The 26,782-nt window shown below is 35.7% G+C and overlaps 1 protein-coding gene across 1 annotated transcript in view; it reads left to right on the forward strand.

The window, feature by feature from the left end:
- Positions 1–26,782, forward strand: part of TENM3 (teneurin transmembrane protein 3) — a 459,642-nt gene that overhangs the window by 18,035 nt on the left and 414,825 nt on the right. The window lies entirely within an intron of this gene.

The raw sequence follows: 26,782 nt of genomic DNA on the forward strand, positions 1-26,782 counted from the left end.
GCAGATCTTTGAGTATCTATGAGAAATTTGATTGAGCAGTCAGATAACGGCAGGTATGTGAAGAATCATTCTCACATCTAGCAGTAAATAGGACTGTTTCAAGATAAAAAAAAATTGGATAGTGAACAGCATAAATTTTTGCTATTTGGAGAGGTTTGGGGTTTACATATTTGCTGGCTTTGCTTCCCTGAAATGAAGAGAATCGTGTAGGATTTGGCTCAATCCTTTGGCTAACCACAAAAAACAGAACCACCATCTGAATAGCTTTTTCTAGGAAAAGTCAAGCACTACAGAGGAGTCATCTCTGTCACCTAACATACAAATGTGTAAGGAAAGTCATTGACGATGGCAGAAGAAAGAGACAGTTTTCAGTTCTATGGGGAAAAAAAAGTGATAATGTGACTGTAATAAAATATCAAGATGGCATTCCAACAACATTCAAATTGGATGTATCCCATAGGAAGTTTCATCTTTTATTTCACCCTGAGAATGTATTCTTCTCCACAACTCTTACATAGAAAAATAGTTGATTTTCAGACAGAAATAGGGTGTTACACATTTGTTTTTAACTTCTTGCTGAAAGAGAACAGCAAATGTAGAAATGAAACTGTTCCCCACCCTCAGAAAAATAATTATTTTATGAGACGAGATTTTATGGTTCTGTGACCTGTCTGCTCCTATTCTAAGTGCTTCCTTACCAAAAAGAAAGGCTATCATTGACTGTTTACTGCTTACACCAAGATTAAAGAAATTTTGTCAGTTTGGCTCCCTGATGATTAGTTTGACTTACTGAAAAAGAAACAAAAAGTATTATCCTTTTTTTCCCCCCTTAAATATTTGATACTTTTTCTTCATTTAAAACTAAGAAACTTAAAATATATCAAAGGTAATACATGTATTTGAAATAAACAATAACAATTTTTCTATGTAGAAAAGAACTGCTGGTTTTGATGCTGGTTTTCAAACACACACACACACACACACACACACCCCCAAATAGACAAATAAACAAAAAATAAACACTCTATATTATAAAAAGGATACTTTGGCATTTCTGAGTAACTTGAAAGCAGCTTTAGATAAATGTTTGAAAATAATCATAAGTTTACTTCTTGCAAATGCAGAAAGAGCTTCATTTAAAATTGAGGCATTTGTATATATTTTCCCTCATGACACAGATAAAATCCCATCAATTTCTGTCACAGTCAGAAGCGAATGGAAGGTAAAAGTCTCTGGGAGCACAGACCAGCTCAGAAAGCCCATTACAGTCTAAGATGATGACCAAATCCAGAGCAACTTTCAAATCTGTAGTGTACTCTAAAAGCATGAAGAATTATTCCAGTGAATGATCATTTTGAAGTGGTTTTTTTTTTCCTTTCAATATGAATGCAAAGAGTTGTTTTTAACAAATGAGGAGAAGGAAAGAAATATATGTTTTAGCTCTGAAGTGCTTTCTGAAATTCCAGCATCCGTAGTAGGTAATCGAATTCCCTTCACTTTAGCGGTAAGCTGCTCGTCCTTGGTGATGAATGCCACATATCTTACAGTCCTGATCCCTCTCTCTGCTAAGCTCAGCGCTGGTGAAAATTCCACTGAAATCAATGCAGTTATACTGATGTAAATCTAGCCTAATGCAATGAAGGAACAAGCTCTAAAACTCAAAATTCCTTATGTGGCTGTCAAGTGAAAATAGTCCCTGCTTTTAAAACCATTTCACAAAAGACATTTGTAGATATTTTAGTGGGATTTCCCAAGGTCTTTTATCTTAGTACTTTTTCCTTTAGATTGCCCAAGTGGAGGTGAAAAAACCTTTCACTTCACTCTCAGTGGCATATGTGCTGTACATCTTTGTGCTTTCAGAATATTATGCAATTGCTTTTGCTCCTGAGAATACCACATAACACAGAAAAAGATATTTCCTAATACATAGCTTATATTAAAGAAATAGGACATGGTATGTCAGATTCCTTACAAGTAAATTCTAATAATGACTTACAGAGAAATGAGAGTATTTGGTTCTCTTAGCTCTGAATTTAAGAAATGTTGCAGGATCTATAAGTATCTCTGATTGCTGCATAGACATTCCTTACACTGAAATTATTTCCCATGCCCAAAGAAGCTTAAACAATATTTTAAAGACACTTCTGTAAACCCATTCTTTAATTTTACTAAAATAATGAAGAGCATATATTACTGTAGTTTGCAAAACACTGAAATGGTAATTCATATGAAGCGTTTTCACTGAACATACATTCTGAAATATGTTGTATTTTTGTATGTGAAATTAAAAACTGTTCCTTATTTTTCATTTTTAGTTTTTCTTTTTTTGTATATTTTGCAATAAGATGCATGGACATGTTAAAATTTTACCAAAGTCTCTAGACTTTATCATCAGCTTAGGCCATCTAATATATGAATATTGAATATTGCACATATTCAACATGAGTTAAATAAGAATATTTGTTGTCAACAGACAACAGTGAAACAAGTAGCAATTTGAATATGCAACATCTATGTGTGTTCAGGTAAAAGATGGAATTAAAATGAGAAAATTACACAACAGAAAAGAGAGAGGTAAATGGAAATTTTTAGCATAATGAGAACAAAGTAAACAGGGATGAAAATTCTTTTAAATTGCTATATTCTAACAGAGGAAAACTATTCTACCATTATTTATGAAAATTAAGTTACACCAAACTATGAATTATGTTTATTCATTTTCTAGACGCCTTTAGAAATGAAACTTTTCCTTTTAAAAAAAGACTATCCAGATCCACTGCTATAATACAGATAACTGCAATGAGTTTGAGATAACAATTCCTTTTTTGCATATTACATTATTTTTCTCTGTTAATAGAACATATTTGCATGCAACGTCAGGTTGCTTTTGGTGGGTTTCCATCAAGGTAACCTGTCATTTCCAATCATCATTCAGAGGATCTCAGCAAATGACTTCTTTTTTTTAATTATTATCATACTTTTATATTTTTCTCCTTTTCTTCTTTTCTCCAGCACTTCCCTAGAATGCTCTCCTTCTCCCCGTTGTCTACATGCAGTTACTAGGGTTGGGAGTTTATTTAGGTAGAGTAGTTGTAGTTACTCAGGTACATGAGATCCCTGAATGTTTCGAGTTTTTTTAATTAATACACATTTATGGGAAAGTATTTTGGGTTTGGGTTTTTTGAGGCATTTTTTTCCTCCCAAAGTATATCTAACATTGAGACACACAATTTATATGGATTTACACCAGGAATTAAATTGATGAACTACCATTTCTGCTTTGGGAATTTTTGTAAGAACATTCGAGGGATTTGGCTAGTAAATTCAATTACCTAGCTACAGTGACAGGAATGCAGACCCTTGCATATGGAAAGATCCCTGTGATTTACAAAAATAAGTATTCAGTCTGAGATGCTTATTCGCACAGATTTTCCTGACAGATGTATATCTTCTACTGCTTTTAATGGGCCTTCTTGTGGGACTAAGGATTAATTCTGCAGCATTTATGTAACTAAACTCATAGTAAACAAATTGGAAAGCTTTTTAAGCATAGGAACTGCATTACGGATATCTAAACATATTTACTTTTTGTTTTAAATATACCAGTATATTTTTAAATAAACTTAATTTTTGTGTACGAAACATCTGACCTTATGTTGTTACTTTCAGAGGATGAAATCTGAAGAGATGTTACTGAAACATAGTTCTTTGTTAACATATAATGCCACAGTTAATAACTGTGAACAATAACATATTGCAGAGTGTATTTGATTCTCAAAACAAATACATGTGCCTGTTAAGCACTGGAGCTCTGTGTCCTGTAAGTTCTTAGTGTGTACCATACCAGTATGCTATAGCTGAATATGACATTAATATTAATGGAGAATGGAAGCTGAGAAATAGCAACTCTCATTCTTTCCCCAACCCCCTACATGCTAAATCCATTAGTATAGATAGATTAGCATTAATAAACAAGGAGGACAAAATAGCTTTCAATGCAGGGACAGTTTTGCATGACCTTTGGTACAATAAGCTTGAACTTGGTCATTGTGATGCTCCGAGTTGACCTATGCAGCAATGTTAAATCTGATGTATCCATAGAGAAATATTATCAGTGCTTCATGTGCAACTTCAGTGTTACAAGCTGCTGAGTTTTAGGGGAAAGTGTTGAGTTTTTCTGTTTGTATATCCTTATACTGATTGCAAAAAGGTTTCATCCAGGGATCTCAAGTGTAAATCCATAGAAAATTACTTGTCAGGGTCATTAGGGAAAAGAGGCCATTTATTGCTTTATATTAAAATTTAGTACTTTTATGCTGTGATATGCATAAAAGCAATACTGTCTCAGGATCCAGATTTTTTCTGGACATCCACCGGAAGATTTGCTTTTAATTGTTAAGGCTCAACATAGTCCCAACAGATTTCAGCATCTGAAGAATTATTCATCTGATCAAATTTATACTTCAAGACACTTAGAAATTTTTTGGAGATTAAACACTATACTCTTGATGCCTTACAGGTCTGATGAGAACACTGCTTTCACAAGTTTTGAGAGCTACAAAACTTTAAGAACTCTTTTTTGGAAAAAAAAATGACATACAAAGTATTATTGGTTTCATTGGTTTCTAAGATTACGCAAATGAAGCTTTAAATGTAGCTTCCACATCTTCCATTTTATAAAGCTTCTGTCTGATACTGTATGGCCAGACAGAGGAATTGTGAATACTTACAAATAATTATGAATGTCCTAGAAAAATGACTAGAGCATTCTTGCATTTTAGTGTGTGTGCGGCAGTAGAAATGACCATACTTACAGTATATTAATGCTTCAAATCATAAATGGTACTTGCAACTCACAAGGTAATTCACTTTTGTAGAAGAAGGTTGTAAAGGAGGCAAATACTAATTTTTAAGTGATGTGTAAGTAATCTTCACGCAAAGCTGCAGGCAGAGTATAGTGAGCGTAAGACCAGGGCTGAGTGTGATCTCCTAAGCCAGGATTTAGAGTGCTAGCCTCACTTCTTTCCCAAAACTGTTTCATATATAAAGCTACTTTAGCAATTTTAAAAGCATACAATTCTAGTTAGGCTCTTCTGAGTATATGAGTATGTGCTTTTTGTGTACAGCCTGAGAGAAGTACCTGTGTCTTTATTCAGCATAGTAACTTAAACAATTTTGGTTTCTGGTTAAACAGCTGGCTTTTTTTTTTTTTCCCCCATAACTGCTGAACTTTTCTTTGGTTTTCACAACTCCCACAACCCCTCCATGTTCCCAGCAATAATACTGCTGGTTGATGTGGGGAAATATGGACATAATCCTACTTCAGATTGCAGTGAAAACTTAAAATTATGACCTTCTGGGGCAGGGGGGAAATCCTGTCCTATTTGTAACAATGCGTCTGTCACTAGGCAATATAGCTGGGCTCTGAAGAAATTTCCCTATGTGTATTTTCCCTCTTATGCATTATTAATACTGCCACTTAGATCCAATCTAGCTTCTCCTCTTCTTTTTTTCTTTCCCCCCTCCCCAGTACTTCTGTTTACTATACTATCTGGACTCTAGCTAGCTGCTCTGGCTGGTTGATGGAGACTGCTGTTCAGAAACTCATCATCTCAGCAGGATGTTGACTATTCCTGAAGCATCATCTCTGCTATAGGAGGAAAGGCAGTGCCCTTCTCTGGGTTGAGTCATCAACAGCTGTGGTAAATACTTCTTAAATGAAAATATTTTGTAGTATATTAAGTTCTAAAATGGATCTAGATTATAAAAGACAAATTCAGACCAAAAGGAAAGAAGTGAAATGTCACTAACATTGATGAAGTGAGACTCCGATAAATTTTTGTATTCTGTACTCCTTTTCATTCCATTTTAATCTTCTGAAAAACAACAAAAAAAATCCTTCACTTTGTCAATTTTAAGCCATTTCAAATTCAAACCATGTTAACTTCAGGAATGTTACCTCAAAAAATTTCACAATATTTCTCTCTGCACTCTCTCTACAATCTGAAATATGCTCCCTTTTATGACCAACAAAAATATGATCAGCAAATCATTTGATCACTTCTAGATAGTATTTTGTGAGTCATACAGCAGGAATGTGACTGCAAAGATCCATTCTGGATGCCTTGAAAAAGATCATCATTCACAAAATGCCTTGTAATATGTGCTTACCCCAACCATTTTTATGTTCTGAGTGATACTAGATGTTACCTTAGTAAGTTTGAAGCCTGAAACATTTTAAGTAAATACTGAAAAAAGAGAGAAAAGGAGGGAAACTGGAAACAGCCAGGAAAGGAACATACATTAATTCTATCTCATCTCATTTGTCTGATTGTTATTTCCTTGAGTATACCAAACTTAGAGCCTCTGCTTTACCATATATTTATGCTTAACAAAGTTCTTGTGTTAAGGGAATGCAACAGATAAAATTTAGAAATACTATTATAAACAAGAGAGTGGAGATTGCTATCACACGTGTTAATCAGATGGATTGGCTCACTTATTTGGAACTGAAGTCTCCCACTGCCTACATCCAACCTCCCAACTCTCCTGGAATAAATCCTCTGCCTTCCAGATGATAAATACTGATCTCTCTTTCTTTGGGTAATCCATATAACTAAGACCTTCAGGCCACTCTGAAAACACTCCCTCTTGAAGCTGGTTCCTTGGTGTTAAGAATTTCTTAGTGTTATTTTACAATTAGGAATGTAATTATGTAGAAGTACAATGTTAGCTGACTAGTTTGTAATATTGGTTAAGAGGAAGGCATCAAAAATATTATTAGATTTTATAATTTTTTTCTCATCCTTGTCCTAATTCCTTACTGTGCAAAACACACATCCTTTTCTGCTCCTTGCATTGTTTCTGTTAGCAATTACATCAGTTTAGTGTCTGTCAGGCAGAGAAAGCTGGTTATCATTTTAGCAGGTTATTTGAATTAGGATGTTTCAATAATAGTACAGCTGCCCCACCAAGCTGAAGTATGTCACCTTGGTAACATGCTTAGTTTTCATCAGTCTTAGATCATTTATTCACTCCTGAACCCAATTTCAGCTGGTTTTTGAATACACTCCACCAGGACGCAAGACCAGCTGTTTCTCCACTCATTTTGGTGAAATCCCTATTTCTCCTCACAACTTAAATAACTTGTTTTCCTGTTTTACCTAAATAAAATCATGAAGATACCACAGTGCCCACATTAGAAAAGGCCAACTACTTCCAAAAATTATTCTCTTTTTTTAAGCCTCTACTTTCAGAGGCATTTTCTGAAGGATCTATGAAGACTCACAGAGGTCCTCTTGGTTCAGGATGAATATCCAGTATTTTTCTCATGGTGCATACTTGTCTAAAAACTGCTTCAGTCTTTCCAATACTACAAGGAAAAGACATTGCAGAGGGATGAGAAAATATGTGTAGCTTTAGCTGTCACTTTTGTAGCTTTTCTTTTCAAAAATATACAAATTATATACAGGATATACTTTCAAAATATCTTAGTTTTGTTCAGAGAGAGATGTACATTATTTACAAATTTAAAAATCATCACTGCATCAGTAAGAAAGGGATCAAAACCTTTTAAAAAGTAAGTTTTAATCTAACCTCTGTTCTTTAAATTGATACTTTTCCAATTAGTCTTTTTATGTAAGAACTTTGAATATTATCAGTAAAATTAGAGAAAGCATTTATATTTCCACATGTTTAATATTAAGAAAAGAATATAGAGGAGATATATATTATGTAAAAGTAGGATTTCTTTATGTAAAATTCTGCATGAGTATGTATCTAGACTGCAGGAATATGGTATTTCTTTCCCGGGCAATTATTATGTAGGACTCTGGCATTAAAAGAAGCCTAATTAAAAGAAAGAATATAATGAAATTTTTTTTTGTTATGATACAGAGCAAATATCAAACCATTTCAACTAGAATCTAGCTCTTTCACAAAACTAAGAAGTATTTGGGAGCTCCTAAATCCAAGTTCTCTTGTTTAACTGTGGGAATTAGATGTTATTGTAAGCATCATGCCAAAGAGTTTTGACTTGCCATTTTCAGTATTCTAAAAGAAAGGGTAGGAAATACAAAAGTAATTGCTAAGAAAAACTTTATTGATAATTTTATGTGATAGGGAAACTACAGTGCTTGTTCCTAACAACAATCAAAAGCGACATTCATACTTGACCAGTATTGATTTTTTGTAAGTAGAAATTAAAAACTGCATATGCAGAAAGGTCCTGTTCCGACTGGCATTGTTGCGTGAGAAAAGGACTTGTATTTCACATTCTGTGCACGTTGTTTTCTGATCCTGAGAAATAACATGGGCTTTGAAATTTGAATCTCTTGCATATAACCTGCAAATAACTAATGGAACCCTTTTTGCAAAAAAAAAAAAAAAAGCAATTATAAACATATGACTGAAGGGTTATAACAAAAAAGTAGTATTATTAGAAAGACAAATAGATCTGGCAGTCTCAGATATTAGCAGGAAACAAAGATAAAAACAAGAACCACTTTTGGTGCCTGTGCTACTGTATGCTTGATCTATGCCATGATTTCCATATAAGGCGTACATACAATAATTACTTATTTTTTTAGGCTTCTTTTTTATTTAAAAAATACATTTATTTGTAATGTGCTAAAGGGATGTTGATCATTAAAATACAATAAATCTGAGGTGTGCATTGAATTATTTTTCTTACCTGCAATCTTAAAATCATAAAGTGTATGAATAATGATCTTATTAAAAAAATGTTTATTTTTACATAATTTTAAACATCAATGGTTAATAAAGATTCAAAATGGGATGAATTGAGAAGTATTCTTATAAACATCAAGTATGTGAGCTTTTACATTGGTAAAACTGGTAGCAATCCCATTTATCAATAAGAAACTGGGAAAAAACCCTAAATTGTTCAGATATATAATCTTTAATTGAATTAAATTTTTTAAATCATGAAATTTTTATTACAAGTTCCTCCTTCATTCCTTAAAAAATAAATAAATAAAGGGGAGAAGTGGTGAGGGAGAGAGAAACTTACCTAAATCTCCCAGCATTAGTTTAGGAATATTACTACTCTGTCAGTTAGAGCTTGGCAAACAAATTTAAAGGTGCAAGACCCCTGAAAAAAAGAGACGTCCTTTGTAATTTGTTTTCCTAAATTCAGGCCCAGCTTTTGGTTTTGTCTGGTGTCACATGTAATAGGAAGCCTTGGTTTCTCTATTTTACACTGGGCAATCAAATAAAAAAGGGATGAAATACAATCATTAAAACAGTCTATGTTCTTATTTGAAATGGCAAAATTACTCAGGGCATGCTTTAATTAAAATCTGTGTATTTTTGTTTTATTTTGCTTCCCCATAAAACAAAGTTCTTCATGTTTTTACCATGTAAGAGTGAACTATGTGATACTGAGAACACATCTTAAGTGACTGATCCAAACCTAGATAGTTTTTAAAAAGCGAGTAGCTTTCCCTTCCTCCCTTTGGAACTGCTGGTTCTTCTGGGTGAATCACTTAAATTCTAGTATTTCCAGATTTTAATAATATTGTTAATTTTAAAACTAAGCTGAATCATTAGACTGATATTCAGCTACCATGCACAAGTTATGTGAGTTTCTTAGATGCACCTTTAAAAGTAACCACACTGCGAGGACGTGGGGTTTGGGTGATAGAGCAGCACTGGAGGTGGTTTCACTACAGCCTCTGGTTCCAGGTGCTGCCTGGCTGAGCTAGACACCTTTTTTTCCCCCTTAGTCTGGGTGAGTCTTTTACCTACTCTGCATTTTGCTTGGCTCCTCAGGGAAATAAAGATATTAATATTCTAGCTGTTAAGCCTGGTCTTAAAGCCTGTTTTCTCAAACAACTTCTGAAATGGTCTTCACTATATTAATACCTAATAGTACAGGTAATAATCATAAGGAAGACCATTACTATGTTATTATTTTTATTTTTATTTGTCTTGAATGATAAAGGATATTGACAGTGTATAATATTTAAGTGACTGTTTTTATTGAATCTGTATTTACAATTATCTTATTTGAAAAATAAGTAATGGGAAGAAGTCTTCATATGTATTTGAACCTCTCTATTAAAAAAGAGGAACAACTCGTTGTTCAGTTCAGGTGAAGACTTCATTGTAAATAATCAGCATCACTTAGCCTTCAGTGTGTATCTTAAAACTTTAAGGAAGTTTTTTGGGACATAACCTCTTATAGTACATGCACTAAACACAGCTGAAAAACCTTTGGTCTTGTTTCTTGGAGAAGCATGGTTACTTTTGTGTTGTTGGCTCAACATTTTATTTCCCACTGCTACAATGTTAGATAGGTGATGATAACAAAAAGTGCTTGAAATCCCTAGCAACTGATGAATTTTGATTATGATGAAATGTATTCTTCTGTTGTTTATGTTAAGGTATTGAATTATTATTTCTAGAATGACTATTGAGCAAAAAAATTTTAAAATTTCCACTGGAAATACCAACAGAGCTTTGACCATAATAGCATAAGTGCTAAGACAAGCCAAAGGAGTTTGCAAATTCCTGTGCGAGCTATGCTATGCACAGGACAGAGGGAGGAATGGATAGACAGACAGATAGGTAGCTAGGTACATATTGGACATTATAAGGTATAATTGCCATAGAGTAAAGGAATGCACGATATGAAATTAAATACTTGTGTAGGGAAATTGTATACATTTCAGAATTGTTCATCTTTCATTCACATGGGTACACAGAATAATAGTACCTGACAAAGAACTGAGAGGAGGGTTAACATCCAACGTGAGGTGGAGTGTTTAATGGATGAACTTAAAAGCAGATAACAATATAGCATCCCATGTATACTTTCATAATTGTGCATTCCCCCAGAGATAATGGATATCATTATCAGCGGCGCCTGTCCTAAGAAACTTGGCAAGGTTATGATTGTTTGTTACAGCTTTGGTTATATTAACATACACATTAATATTTATAAATATTTGATGTCATGTTAATTTTTCATATAAGATGATTTATGTAATGCTGCTGTGCCCTGTTAGAGGGCATTTGCAGTGTGCTTCATAACGGAAGAGAATTGATGCATGTTCTTTAAAAGGACTTGCCTGTGTATTGCAGTGCTCACAGTGCATTATTCTGGAGAACAGTGATTTAAGGATAAATTATCTGAATTGCAGATACACTCCATTAACATTTTAAATAAAACATAAAGAAAAGACCACTATAGGAAATACAACAATGATATCAACATGGGGTTTTTTTTGCTCCCAAATAATAAGACTCCTTGATTTGACCTACATTCCAAGGTCGTTTTTGTATACTGGGAGAAATTAATAATTATGTTCAAGGTATAGCTGTCAAAATTTGGGAGAAAATATTGCATCAATTTTGCAAATAATTATTGAGGAAAGAATAATTTTATGTATATTTATATATGTATGTATATCTCTCTCCTTTGATGACCCACACAGCTTACTATAAATCCAACCATAAAGAAACATAAAATTTAGCTCTGTCTAAAGCAGTATCACATGAGAAGTGATAAAGATGTAAACGATTACACTGTTCAACCTCACTATTTCTCACTAATAACTAGAAACATAATAACAAATCACTGAGTTTGTGAATTAGTGTATAGAATAGTGTCTAGAATCTCTATAATCTGCACCACAATTACCCAAACACCCACCTTTGTTACTGCAAAGTCTTTTGAAGTTAGATCTTGGGATTTCACTTAAAATCATAGATGTGAAGGAACAGTATCTCTTGACTTTAGGCCAACCTGTTTTTAAAATATTTCCTCTGTTTTTGCAATGAAATATAAGCACATCTTCAAAACTGCATCTATACTATTACATAGACTTTTGCCTTCAGGGATAATACTTTGATGAATTTGTGATTGGATTTCGTCAACAAAAATTATAATATTTTAAAATGAAATGAAAATAAATAAATAAATATAAAATAAAATAAAGTAAAACCTGGCAGCACTCTGACCCAGAATTGGATTAGATAATGTAGTGTGAGTGTTGTGTAAGACCCTACAGTGTAAGTGAGAGTACTGGAGAAGGTATACATGGATTTAGGCTACTATTTTTTAAGTCCTCTTTTCAATTTTCAATACCAAATGAGAATTTCATCAGAGTTAACTACCATGGAAGGGGAGGGTGAGAAGAAATTACAGAGAATCTCTGGGCTGGAACATGATTAAGTAGTCATACAACACAGTAACTGAAACGACAGTGGACATTAATTGGTCTTCTCTGTGGGAAATGCCAGTATGGGCAGCAGATGCTGACAGTGAGAAGAAATGGCACATTTGTACAAAATATAAGCCCTTATTATCTAATGAAAATCTTATAATAGATTTGATCACTTTTAATGGGAAGATTGATTTATGCAGGGTTAAAAAATAAATCTGTGTTAGGCCAAATGTTGATAGCATTATTGGAAGTATATTTCACACAAAAGGCAAGTGTAAAGCAAAATTAACAAAAATATTCTCGTCACTGTTTTTTGGACCAGTAAAACGAGTTGTTATCAATCATATTTCTTAGTGATAAAATCTTAATGTTTGCTAGAAAGAATATACAAGGATAATGCTTATTAACTTTCTTTACCCACGTTGTGAAAAATTCAAACAATAAACAAAAATCATATATAATGACAAGTACATTGAATAATCAGAGGGAGAAAATTCTAAGTAAATCTTGAGTGCTATTAATACCAAAGCATGGCATTTGCAATATATGTTTGTATGGTTTCTAGCCTTTTAAGCTTTTAAGTGCTGAAAGCCTGCCTGAGGGGTGATCATAGACATGCACTGGCAGCAAGAGGAGCTAGGGAGGGAAACTCCATAGCTTAGCTGTGAGCATAGAAGCAAGTGTCCTGTGTTTGGTGTAATGCCAAGTAAAACAGCATAATTCCAATTAACAGCTAATTTCAGATTTTAAATATTCACACATATCTAGAGAAGTGATTCAGTGAGACTTTCTTGTTTGTACTTTTTTTTTCTTTTTCCTATTTTCTGTTTTCCTGTTGTGATACCGGGCAGTAGGTGGAATATAAGGTATCCAGATAAGAATAGATGTGGCAGAATGTGATGGAGAAAAGAAAGCAATAAAAAGATCTTGTTGAGAAGTTACTATCAGAGTGGTTATTCTGTAAGGAAGAAGTTTACCAGTTGATGATACAGTCAGAATGGAGATTCCTTCTAGCAAAGAGAGGTCTGGAACCTGTCCTTAATTTACAAAATAAAAGATGGTGTAAAGTCTTGCACTATCCATGATATTACACTACAACAGAATAAATGATCACCACAATTACAAAAGGAAGACAATAAGTACACAAAATAGCAATGCTCTTTTTAAGTAATGAGTGATTTTAAATATTCATTTTAATAAAATATTCTAGTAAATAGAAATACTACAAATGCTCAGTACTCTATACAAATCAGAGTAAAATACAAATACCAGTAAAATATTTAACATTTCATTATAAAATGGTGATATATACACAAAAATTAGTTTTTAATGCATTGATGGAAAGGCATCCAGCTGTAACTGACATTTCTATGCAACAGCAACAAAGAAAGGTGACTAATTCCTTCCCATCAACTTAGCAAAAATGTTTTGAAGTAGGAAAAACACTTAATGGAGCCTTTGCAAGGTAAATTTAAAAAACTGTCTCTTTCCACAGCTTAACTTTCTGATAGGTTTTTATTAAGTATTTTTTAAAGTTGCTAGTACAAAGTAACTAGTAAATGGTACAAAGTGAGATCAGTAAAGTCATGCTATTTTCTTCTAACCTAAGTGTTTGAAATTCTCACCTAACATATTAATACTCTCTTAAGCTAAAGTAGGGTGTTTTTTAATTATTTATTATTTATTCTAAATTTATTTACTTGTGCATAGATGGATACAACGAGTGCTCGGCATCACAAGTGACCACAGCTAATCAAAGAAAACCCCGTAAGGAAACTGCAAACCTCCCATTTCTCTTCCTTGCCAAGCAGGAGGCAAAGCAACAATCTAGCCGTTTGAAACTGTTTCCTATATTTGACACAAACAAGGCAGGCAGATCAGGAGAATAAAAATAACAGCAGAGGGAAGGAGGTGAATGATACATGTTTCCTACAATCAATGACTAGTATTTTGAAGGTCTGGTTAGATACATTATTTACAAGATAGTAAGCGCTGCTAGTTTTCATCTTGTTCATTCAGACTCCAGATATTTTTTTGCAATGATACAGATTATTTATTATTCTATTTTTAAATTTCCACCAGTTGTATAAACATGGCTGGGAGTATTGTACCTGCCAGCCATCTAAATATACAATATATTCTAGTGAAATTTTGTGTCAAAGTAGTGAGAGTTTGTAACTCCAGTTACCTTGTAGCTTCAAAAGACTAATTTATTTTATCACTTTGTGAACTAAGTTATGAAACATCTTCTAGAAAAAGTGTAAGTTTAGGTGAACTAAGCAGTCTGAAATCTATCAGCTCAGTATTAAATGCTTGGCATGGCTGAATGAAAAAATAACCAAAAAAGAAGGTTTACAAGTAACTATTTTGAATACAATGTTTCAAAAATTTGACTGTTCTCCTAAAACCATTTCTTTTCCTTTCATTGAAAATTGAATTTAAAAACTAAACCTACTTTCTGCTATACCAGCGCCACCATTTTTGCACCATTTGGAGCTAGCGCAGAAGAGAAAGATTTTAAGTCACTTCTGTGTAGTTAAGTGAAGGTTAAAATGGCCCTGGAAAATCTTCCACTCATTTTCTGGTTATTTTGAATTAAATGGGTTGGAATGATGACACAAGGGCTACTCAAAGAGCCAAGGTTAAGCTAAATCACTTCACTGATACTGGTACAGTGTAGAAATGTCTTTTAATGAAACCCTTACTGGCTGACAACTAGCAGCAAAGAAGAGGTACAGTGGAGCTAAGTTCTGGATAATGTTCCCTGCTGGGAAGGAAATGTCCCCTTTGGAAGGTGAGGTTTCAGAAGATACTTTCTGAACTAAGTATTTCCTACTTAAAAATTGCAGGAGTTTCATCTAGGCCATTCTGTCTAGTTTCTGAAAGGGCACTTGTTGATGAGCAATGGAATTTAAAATAAAAAGATTTTTCTTTTCCGACTGTAGTCTGTCTGCTAGTCCCAGCACAGTCATATTTTAGTGTGCTGATGCCCACACATCTCCTGTGGTCAATTAAAGTGTAAAACTGAAGAGAAAGTATTGCAAGCATGAGAGCACTGACAGGAAAATCAGGTGGACAAAGCTGTGGAAAAAAATACAGAGCTTAAGTAAGGTAGATTTCTGTCTGACATGCGTGAACTGGAGGGGATGTACTTGGGGAGAGCTAGTGAATGTCCTCAGAGAAGCTGACTGTGTGATCACTGATTTAGTCTGATGTCCAAACAGAAAAAAATAAAAGTAGAAGAGGACTGTTTCAAGTAGAACTGAAACAGAATAATGGAGAGGTTTAAAGTGACCAGGGAAGGAGAGTGGGAATCAGATTCCTAAAGCAAACTTTTTTTCCCCCCAAGTCAGAAATGAAAAATCTTCCTTCATTTCTGATCATTTAACTTTGGTTAGCATTTTAATTTCAAATTGCATTGGGTTTTTTTCTTTCTAGGAAGAGCATTCCAAAATGAAATGTGATATTACTTAGTCTATTTTTAACGTTTTCCAAAGCTGTTTGAAAGAAACCGATAACTGAAACTGAATAGAAAGAGAATAGAGAGATGTTCCTTTCACTTAGTCCACCATCATACAAACTTATTAGTTGATAAAGATTTTTTGACCAAAGACTAAAATTTTTGAATTCTTACTGTGAAAGCTAATGTTTGCCCACCAAATATAAGTTTTTCATTTTCATGGTTTTTTGCTAAGAAGTAATAAGAATCAAATAAGTATTAAAATCTGTGAAACTATATTCTACAAGAAACAGCAAAATGTGGGGTGCCCGTGAAATATTATTTCTGTGGTAGTGTTATGTGATTTAATTAAATGACTGCTTCATGCACAGAATGGCCAGACCATAGAAATGAATCACAAGTTTGTAACAAATGTGTTTTCCTTAGAGTCTTTTCTTCTTTAGTTGAAATTATGAATGTGTGCTTGTGAAGGATTGCAAGGCAAAAGGTGATTTCATGGTTAGGGAACATAACATGTCACCTGAAGAACGCAGTCATCAGTTTGCCTCTGCTAAAGGTTTTTATATGGTTATGGCTGAGTCAAGCCCAAATGTTCTTGGCTCTACTGGGTTAGGTATTTTCTAGAAACCTTGCCAATGCTATGCAGCACAATGCTTTCTGTCTTCAGTCTGCTTGTATATTCCAGATTAGGCATGCAAAATTTCTACAGAGTCAAATAACTCTAGAGTTTGAATTCTGGGCCCCAATAGGTTTCTTTTCAATGTAAAATACTAAAACATCATGTTCACAGTAGCACAGAACTCCTATGACAGAACAGATGTTTTCATAGAATCATAGAATATCTTGAGTTGTAAGGGACACACAAGGATCATCAAAGTACAACTCCTTTTTATTCAGTGCATAATTCTAGTGGCATGTAGTAAGAAGGTCAGGCAAAATCTATTGATTGTAGGAGATAAAACTACATAGCGATTAACAGTCTTTCCTGTAAAAAAGATGGTTCTCCACAAAAACTAAATATTTGGTCATTAGAGTATCCTTATATCTAAAAGCAGGATACAGAATTACAGTTACACAGGCAGCCTTGAGTATCAATGGCATTGGCTGCTTTTTGATTGATATAGCAATCTCATCGCTCTTTGTATATCACTTCTCATTTTAAGGTGTAATAATAAGTATATGTGTTAAAATAGCCTGGTATCATACATGAGCATTAACACATGCAGATGCATTTTTTGAAGCCAAAGTGGTACTTACAAATATAGAAAACATAGAAAAATGAGGAATATTATCAGGATAGACACGGAACCTATTATCAAATTACCAAAGGAAGTGGTGTGTGAATTTGATTATTGCCAATGTTGTTACTTATTTGTATTGCCATGGCTTCGATGAGCACTCAGACTGTGAGAGCTCTCAGACATGCTGCATTAGACATAGCAGAATGGAAAAAGACTCTTCCTGCTTCCAGAGAACTTTACTTTCTAAGCATTAAACAAAAGCAGCAAGGCAGTGCGGATAATGGCAGCACCAGGAGTACTGGTCAGCACAATCAGAAATACTGTCCAAGCTTTTTGAAGTTACCATGGGAAACAAAATCTCTAAACAGCAGTTAGAAAACAAGTGAGATAGCTGGCTTTGTGGTTTTTACCAAGAATTTCTCCCAAGTGTGAGAGGAATCAGGGCGAGGGGGGGTTGGGAGGGGGAAGGAAGAGAGATGTATTTCAGACTTTAAGAGTTGGCAACAGCAACTGGCATCATATGCCAGGTTGACATGGGTGTTGAGCTCTTGACAGAAAGAAACTGTTCACTGGCAGGGTGAGAAGGGGCAGTGGGAGAATACTTAAAATGAAGACAAATAGCTTAAGTTTGGTACTAGAGAAGAAGCTGCTAGAGAAAGTAAGTGCTATTGCCACAGTGACTGAAATAGCCAAAATAGAAGGCTGCACAAATACAACCATTGCAGGAATACTCAAGAAAGTCAGTACTGAATGTTTAGGAAAGAGGAACTGTAGCTGTGTGCTTTAGAAAGCTTCCAAGGAGATTTATGTTGTAAAGTGAAGCTAGTTAGAACTATTTCCTTTTTCATTTTACCTTATTGCAAGTCCCGTTCCCAGAATAGTGGGACAGCTTTCCTCTGAGTAAGTAAATGTGACATTAGGGCTGAACTGGGATTTAGGATTCAACCCTTTCATCTGAATTCAGGGACTTGCTATGATATCATCAACACATCACCAGTGTTCACTGGTCTGATGACAATTCTGGCTTTTAAAAAATCCTGCCATTTCATCTGCTATTGATAGCCTTAATGAATACACTATTTTGGATCTAGAGAAGTAATGTGGAGTCCAACATGCTCTGTGCAATTATACTGCCATGAAATCAGCAACGCAGATGTTGCACTGCTATGTTAGTAGCTGTGAATTAAAAATAGGAAGATAATGAAAGCAGAAGTGCATTTTCTGTTTTCATCTTCCATTCTGCTTCATTTTTCTGTATTTAAATTCCTGAAAAAAGGAACAGAAAGAACTCATGCATCCAGAAGTTGTGGGTGTTTCAACATCACCTCAACTAGTATAGGTGGTATTTAATAGACAATTGACAGAAAATACAAACAGAAGGTTGAAAGCATATGATGGAAGGGATTACAGCAGTCCAAATTTCTATCAGTCTCAAAACTGTCTCCAGTGTTGATGGTTCTCCAGTGCTGAGATGAAATATGTAGAAGAGTACAGAGTCCCACTCAAATTGCTATGTTTCTGCACCCATATATAGAAGTCATGTTCTGAATATGAGCTGAATATCATTGAATCCAAATTTACATAACTCTAAGTGACTGAAACCGCTTCTGTACTGAAAAGCTATTTGAGGGCAGAATTATCTGGTAGGCAATTTTTTTGTATGTGTAATTATACTGAAGACATTTGGAGTTTCTTTAGTTAATTTATAGTGATTTAAGAACTCCTTATATTCAATTCAATTTATTTCTGTTTTTAAAACAAACCAACAAAGAAGCAAAAGAAAAAACAAAACTATATTTTTTAAGTGTTGTAAATTTTTCTCAAGCTTTAAAAATAAAGGCATTTGAATAGAAAAGATTTGGAAATCAAGAATGAGGATAATTCTTATGTCCTGAAATAGCATAAATGTGAAGTTAAAAATTTAAGTTCTGGTCTAGCAAAGTTGGTAAAAGGACATCAATATTAGCACCTGTGGTAAAGTTTCTGGTTGATCTGTCTGTATATATCAATGCTTGTTTCTCTGTGTCACTTCCTTGGTTTTCCTAAATGGAAGTCTCTGAGAGGATTGGCTTTCTGCGTTATATTTCTTGTAACTTTTTAAAAGGTAATGGTGATATGTTGTGATGCTGTTAACAAGCCATATTAACAAAACTCTTGGTTGTAGTTGCCATAATGACTGGTCTGGTAACAGAGTGAAGGGTCTCTACCTTTTAAGTTAGGAGTTACCATACTCTTTCATCTTCATAGCTGGTACCTGGACAGTGAGGAGGTTCTAGAGCTTATCTGTGTCCTTGCTCCACAAAATAGTAGGTAAGAAGGACCCATGAAGTCTGAAGGAAGGGGAGCTTACATCTTGATTCCTGGCTAACACTCCTCCTCTTCATGAGTTCTTCCATCATCAGGTTGCCTTGCTTTTCATAAGCAGAAAGAAGACTCCTAAACAGCCTGTGGGGCTCCACATGTGATTATACCAGCATACACAGAATAGTACCTTACCAATATAGGAAATTAGCATTTTCAGCTCATATTCTTTTCTTTCCCACAAGACTTGTGTTTTGAATGTCTATCAGTAGAACTCATTTCAACAACAACAAATATTTTTTTTTCAAAGAAATCTTTCACTAAGAAGTTACATTCCATTGCCATGGAAACACATGATAAACCCTGCAAACCGGGTTCAAAAAAGCAAATAATGTTAAGAAACACAGATTCAAAACCAACTGGACTTGCATACATTAGTCCTTAATAATAATATGTCATTTATATTGCCATAGGTGAGATATTCTGAGAATATATGAGAAGTAATTGTTTAAAAAAAACCCCACAGTTATTTTCTCTGATTAGCTGATACAATTGGGAAAAGGACACAAACTTTCAGATATGGAGTTCCTTCCTCAGAATCTTCTCTAAGGTATGATAGGAAAGTTTTTCCATTAAAAACTAAGATCGTACTTGACAGGGAAAGTGAATATATTATTCACTTTTATTATTATTATTATTTATTATTATTATATATTTTAATTTTATATATTTTAATTTTATAAAGAAGCACTGAAACATACAATGTTTTTGTGAAAGCAGGGGAGAAAAGAGCTCTATCTTGAGGCTGTAAAGACTCAAGACAGTTGGGGACTAAACTGGTATTTTTTTATAACATGAAGTTCCATAGTGTCTGTGTGTATACAGAGAGGTTGTAGCCCCATGGTAAATGTGTGATGTGCCAAAGTTAGGCTCAACAATCCAGCTCTTCTGAGGCAACTCCTGTGATTCCAAACCTCTGAGCCACTTCAAAGAATTCCTGTTTTAAAAAGTATCAAAGACATGCTGGGGAAAAAAAGAAAGTATCCTCTGAATAGAGAACAGTACCTGTCCAGTGGTCCCAAAGAAAAGTAACTGGCAGAGGAGTAGGCAATATTTAGGCCACAACAAGTACTTAGTTTAGCATTTGCAGCCCCATGACATACCAAAGTTTTCGTACTATTAGAAAAGGAAAGGAAGAGTTCCCTCTTCCAAATACAAATCAGTGTTTGCTTCTGGCACTGAACATCCACACTGCCATTCAGGAAACAAGGAAACCTCTTACCAACAACATAGAAAGCACAAGATTCCAACACAAAGTATTAGAAAAACAAACAAAAAAACCCAAAAAATTAAAAATACATTATTTATAGGTTTGGGTTGGTTTATTGGGGTTTTTTTGTTGGTGGTTTTCTTGTGTGCATGTATGTGTAGAAGAAACATGAGGTATGTGTAAGCCCTTTACCAGCAGAGGAATACTAAGAATAGTTTAACAAGCAGAGTACGTATAATAGCCCAAATACAATAGGTATTGTAAGAGTACTCATTTGGAGCAATCTGCCCACCTCTGTTTTGTAGTGTATATCAATAAAACCAATGAGCCACAGCATTGTGTGCTTTCCTTTCTGGAAACAAAGGTATCAGCATGAGTTTTTAATGTATGTGCAGGTTTGTTACAAACAACACATACATTAGTGAAGATATTTTAGGATCTTGTGGTGCAGCCTTTCTGAGTTAGAGAAAAATTATTAGACTTCAAATTTCCATTTGTAGAAAGACCATATCACCCAATTCTCCTGTAAATACATTCAGGTACTATTTATTTTTAGGCTGCTACAATTATGCCATATATGATTTGATTATTAGGGTTAGCAGAACCATGGCTAATGGAATCAGTACCATGGCTACAGCAAGCTTTGTCAATTCTTCCTGCCAGTTTTCTGCATAACTACACTTGTGTCACTCACGCGGCACAGGAGAACTCTAACAATTAATTGTAAACCAGGGGGAAACTTTTAATGGACCTCTTCTTGAGATCTTGTGTTAAAAAAAGAAAAGTTCCCATGAGTGAAGTATAAGTTAGCTTTTCCAGGGGGAAAAAAAAGGAATGAATTACATTTCTCTTCTTGTCCTTTAAATGAATAGCATAGTTTGGGTGAAATTATCAGGCAATTGCATGCCTTTTATGCAGATAATGCTATTTGATGAAAGCGGTGTTTTGATCTGCTGAGGATAATACAGATCCAGGGTTGGATTCATTGGTAAGAGTAAAGCTGTCTTCTGTGATAACTTCATCTCAGCATGAGGTCAGACGGGGAAAACTGGGATGGGGGATTAAAAAATGACACAGTCGGAGCAGTATTCAGTTCCCTGCTGTGCTCCTGGCTGCACACTATAGCTTATGTTTCTGATCTGTTATGGTATTGTCTGCTTTTCTCTCCCAGAGCAGAAAGAGATTGCTTAAAACTTTTCTTTTTTCAGCTAGAGGGATTAGTTCGGTGCAGCTTTTTTAATTAAAGAAACTGTATCTTTTTCAATGTAATTTAAGGCTGTACAAGAAGGCCATCAGCATTCATAACGTAGCACTATTACCTGTAACAAAGCCGAGCCATTCATTTTAAGTTCAGAAGAAGAAATCACTATTAAGAGTTTTGAGGGTTAAAAATTGATAATTGGCCCTACGACTGAGAGAATCACAGTTAACCATTGTCTCCTAAGAGTTTTCTGTGAAGGAATTTCAGATTGCTTTGCTGTTAGTTTATTTGGGGTTTCTTAATTAAATCTCTGTGACGTCAGAATGGTTAAAAAATATTCTGATACGCGGAAATAGATCTAATCATATTTTCTCCTCTCCCCCCCAAAAAAAACACCCTCAAATATTAAAATGACATCTATAGAAAGTGACTCTATAGGATCAGCAACTTCTGCTTTAGAACAACATTTATTTCTACTCAACAGATTTTCTAAATCTCTAATTAGTACCTTTATTAATTAATAATAATATGCAAATAATTGACACATATTCATTATACCTAACAGTAGTCAGTGTGTATGCATATCTGTAGATATAGATGTGTGTTTATGCATATATATGAGTGTATGTATGTCTGTATTCATACATATACACATATATATATTCATATATATGACAGATATACATATAAATACACAGTTATACATATTTTTCAGCTCTGAGAGTTGAATTTGGAGCACAATTTAAACAGGGTTAATGGCTAAAACCTTCAAATGTTTCAAATAAGGCCCATATGGTGATCACTTTACAAAGCATACAGGGACTGTGCTTAGGTTGCAACATACACATTTCCAACTAAATTCCATGCCAGATCAATTAGAAACAGTTCTCCTGAGCAGACAGGAACAAACACAGATTGTTACCACTCCACTGCCTGAACTCTTGTCTTCCAGGAATGAAAGCAGTCATCTTGAATACAATATATTTTACTACTAGCAGCCTAAGAATTCTTTTTAAACCAGTAGTATTTTAATAAAATCTCTGTTTAGGCACATCAGAGCAATTAACATCCAAATTATCGCAATAAAATAGCAGATTATTGTCCCTCATTAGAGCTTTTAGTTAGAGAGGTATTTTTCCCAGACTGCATTTGTTAGCGATGTCTTCTACTTGAAGGAGTACATAGGAGAAGAAGAAAGGAAAGGATCAGACAACAGAAAAGCACATTTAGTTTCCTTTTTCTTCATTCTGTGTGCTTATCTTTTCTGTACATTTCCTTTATTTGAACAATTAACTGGTGGAATTTCTTATAATGATTTTTAATACATCTTTCAGCCAGGAAGCTATAAAGGAAAAAAAAAAGTTAATTATGACTATGAAGCTTAGTTAAAACAAGGTTTCATTCTTCTTGCAAAAATCTTAAATTCTGAATAAATGCGACTTACTTAAACTTCTGCATATGCATATAAGGTCTGTATATTGACTTCTGAATTTCTATAACTATTCTGTATTCCTCCTGTTAATGGAAAATATGGATAGTTACCCCCAGCTATAGTTGCTGGGAAAGTTATACGAGTAAACGCAAATCTTACTTTTTTTTTTTTGTCTCCTGTACTAACTCACACACTGATGGCAGTAACCGCGCTTTGTGATGGCTCCTACTTATGAATACAAGGTGATTAAAATGATTATGTGCTTGATTTTAAGGCCATAAGTTTAGCTCAGGCAGTAGTTCCTAATGCAGAATTAACACCATATGAAAGCCATTTTTGTATTCCAAATCGTATGCAAACTTCTTCAGGTTCTTTCCTAAGGACCCAATGAAGAGGGTCAGCAGTTTTGTGCAGCTGAAGTGCATCATTTTCACCAGAGGTCAGCTTCCCATATAGCTTTGTTTTATGCAGTGGAACACAAACTAATGTAGTGGAAAAGCATGACCCCCATTTAAAGGTTGATTTGTATGATAATCAGTACATTTAGTGGCTTCAAAATGAACGTGTGTAAGGCCCTATCTTGCTTTAATTAAGGTAATTAAGACATATTTCCCTCTGCAGACAGCTATTTAATTTTATGGCTTTGTCAGTGATCAGATTAGAATATTTGTTTTACAATTTCACCACAACTCGATACTCGAGAAAAAAGTGCCTCTCGTTCCGCTGCTGGCAGTGAGACGGGCGAGAGAGCTCAGCCCTTCCCGCGGAGAGAGATCCCAGCGCAGCTCCGTGTGTCCCCAGACCCCTCCAGTCCGTCATTCGCGTTCCCCCAAGGGACTCCCCACTGGGACTCCCCCCTGACTGCGGCGCGGCTCGGGCGGCCCCTGCTCCCCAAAGTTTCCCTGTTCCCAAAGCGGGGCGGGGCGGGGCGGTTCTCTCCGGGGCTCAGGGCACAGCGTGGTCACGGCCGGCTCGTCACCTCCTGACCCGGTCCCGCCGCGCTCGGCGCGGTGCGGGGGCTGTACGGGCTCGGTCGCCCCGCCCGAACACCGGGGAGGGGAGCGGGGCGGCTCCGCCGACTGCTCGGAGCGGCCGCTCGAGCGGCTGCGGAGTCGGTCCCTTCGCGGGGCTTTAGCAGGAGCAGGAGCCGAGGAACCGACCGCGCGGAGAACTAGTGGGAACAGCTGCTGTAATGTTAGGAGCAACCAGCAAGACTGAGTTAAAAGGGGCACTTTTTTATTTTATTTTATTAGGGTTGTGATTATGAAGTATCTTGGTGAAGGGTAATGCTGCTACTTGTTTCCATCACGTAGAGGCAATCCCTACCTAGCTGCACTAAGCCGCATCTTGACGCTTACCCCGAAGGAAAATGGGTGGTTTGAAACAATTTCTTCTTCACTGAGCTGTAGACCCGGGACCGTTGACGATGCAGAGATTTTTGAGATCTGTTGTTTCAGACACGGGAGTATCCTAAAGAGCGTGGAGTCCTGGTAGCAGAAAGTGCCGATAAGCCTGGCAAAGCCCGAGTTACCATTCAAGTACGGAAGGACACGTTAAGAGCAGCTTAAGAAGTTTGAAAAGAACGTGACAATGTCTTGAATTTGTCTTATCTTTTGGGGTTACTGGGTAGATTAGTGCAGAAGCCGACTGTGTCTCACATCACAGGACGTCCTGCTCTTTTCTCTCACTAACACCTACTGTCCAAAAAGATTTGATAGTCCCATTTAAAAAAAAAAAAGTCTCTCTAAGTCAATAAGGAATGCATATTCTTTTGGGATTTTTCTCTGCTAAAATACGGAGCTTATTGGCAATCCAAAAAGTAAGGAAGAGCTGGAGTGTGATTTTAGAGAATTTAGTCACATTTAATAGTTGACATTAGGAAGATAGTTTCCTACAAAGCTCTAACTCAAATGTGACTGCACACTTTTCAAATTAACTTAAACTCTGAAGACTGAAATTTAATTAAACTTTAGTAAGCCTAGTAATGCTGCTTCAGTGATGTCCAAGTTAAGAGCACCAAAATAACTTACTCTGAACTTCAAATGTGTACTGATAAGTAGTTGACGTTTATTGTTTATCTGGTGGGTTTTGCACAAGGAAGGCATGATGTTATCTTTCTATTTATAATGAAGCAGCATCTTAACTCAGTATATTTGAGGGTGGTAAAAAGTTCAGGTTAGTACTAGATGAATGGATTTAGCAAAGGTATTGCGAATGGGTGTATTAATGCAAAACTGTAGTGCTTTAGACTTGCATTTGCAAAACACCATTTTAAATTTAGTGTTAGAGGACTGTAAGCCCAAAAGGGAAAAAACTGTAAGTAAAGCCCTGAGTCTACAAGATGTGCTTTTGGTTTGGCAGAAATACTATTTTGTATAATATGCAACAACAATTGCAGCATTTGGTGTAAATTCAGGGTTGAGATTATTCCTGCATGCCTAGCCATATGCTAGGAATTTTGTGTAATTCACGTTTTCACACTTCGAGTGCTTTCTTATAAGGACTAAACCCTTTGTAGGATATTTTATTTGAAAGACAAGGTCATGATGATTCCAGTTCTACCTGTATTGTCTGTGCACTTACCTGCACAGAACTCTCTCTAGAGAGGTCTCTGTGACTCCTACCTTCTAAAATGAAATCCCACCATTTCTGAGCCACCCACAAAGTCAGCACAGATTATTCATTTCAATCTCATTTGTTTAGTTGTTGCATCTTTAAAAGAACTTTTCCAAACCCGTATTTAAAAGTAGTTACTTTTATTACATCTTTCCTGGTGATGAAGACAGGTTATTTCCACTATAAAATACTTTTTTTGGGTTTTTTTAATGCTCAATAGTATGAATTACACATTGGTTGTCCACTTAAAAAGGCTTGAGACAGTTGTGGTTTTCTGTTACGCTTGCTGCATAACGGTGCTGTGTGATGCTGGCTCTGTGTGTGTGGTACCTGCTGTAATTCTCAAATGCTGACCTCAGCACTGTCGAATCAGTTTATACACCCAGGTACTTTGCCTCTCAGGTCGAGCCCAGCGCAGCAGAAATAAAAAGGAAAACACAGGGGTGAAACACGGGCATGTGAGAGAAAACTGCTGGACTTATCACAGATAGACCCCTCACAATGCCCGTCGGTAACACCTGCAATAATATTTCCACGATTAGGAAGTATTTCTAGTTATTTCAGGAATGTAGGGATTTTCCTCGGGAGCGTTAAAGATAATACATCCGCAGAGATGCGGCAGATAAAGTTTGGAAAATCAAAGTACTGCAGTGGGTAGCCAGCTAAACGTTCAAAGCTGCTCATCTATCTAACTTCGAGTGTTTCGTACCTCGTGTGTGAAACGCCTTTGAGTTTAAAAGGGAAGGATAAAGGAGTGAAAAAGAGAGCGGTCCTATATAGGTAGGTAGGGAACATCTCAGTGTGTGGAAAGTTACAGCTACTACTTTGAGCCGAGAGGATGCTGAGGAATCAGGGAGAAAAATAAGCAGAAGCGCCTTTGTACGCGACGGAGAAACGGCTTTAAAAAGCAGATGTTTAAGCTGTAATCAGGTCACTCGGAACCCGGCTCCCGCCCAACTCCGAAAATTGCCGGGGTGAGACGGGAAGGCCGGGCGAGAGGGTTGCGTGCGTCGGTGCGAGGGGCGGGCTGCCGGGCCGGGGAGCCCCGCCGGCACCCCGGCCTGCCGGGA

This window comes from Lepidothrix coronata, unplaced genomic scaffold (genome assembly GCF_001604755.1).
Source record: "Lepidothrix coronata isolate B3197 unplaced genomic scaffold, Lepidothrix_coronata-1.0 Scaffold0, whole genome shotgun sequence".
Classification (NCBI taxonomy): Eukaryota; Metazoa; Chordata; class Aves; order Passeriformes; family Pipridae; genus Lepidothrix; species Lepidothrix coronata.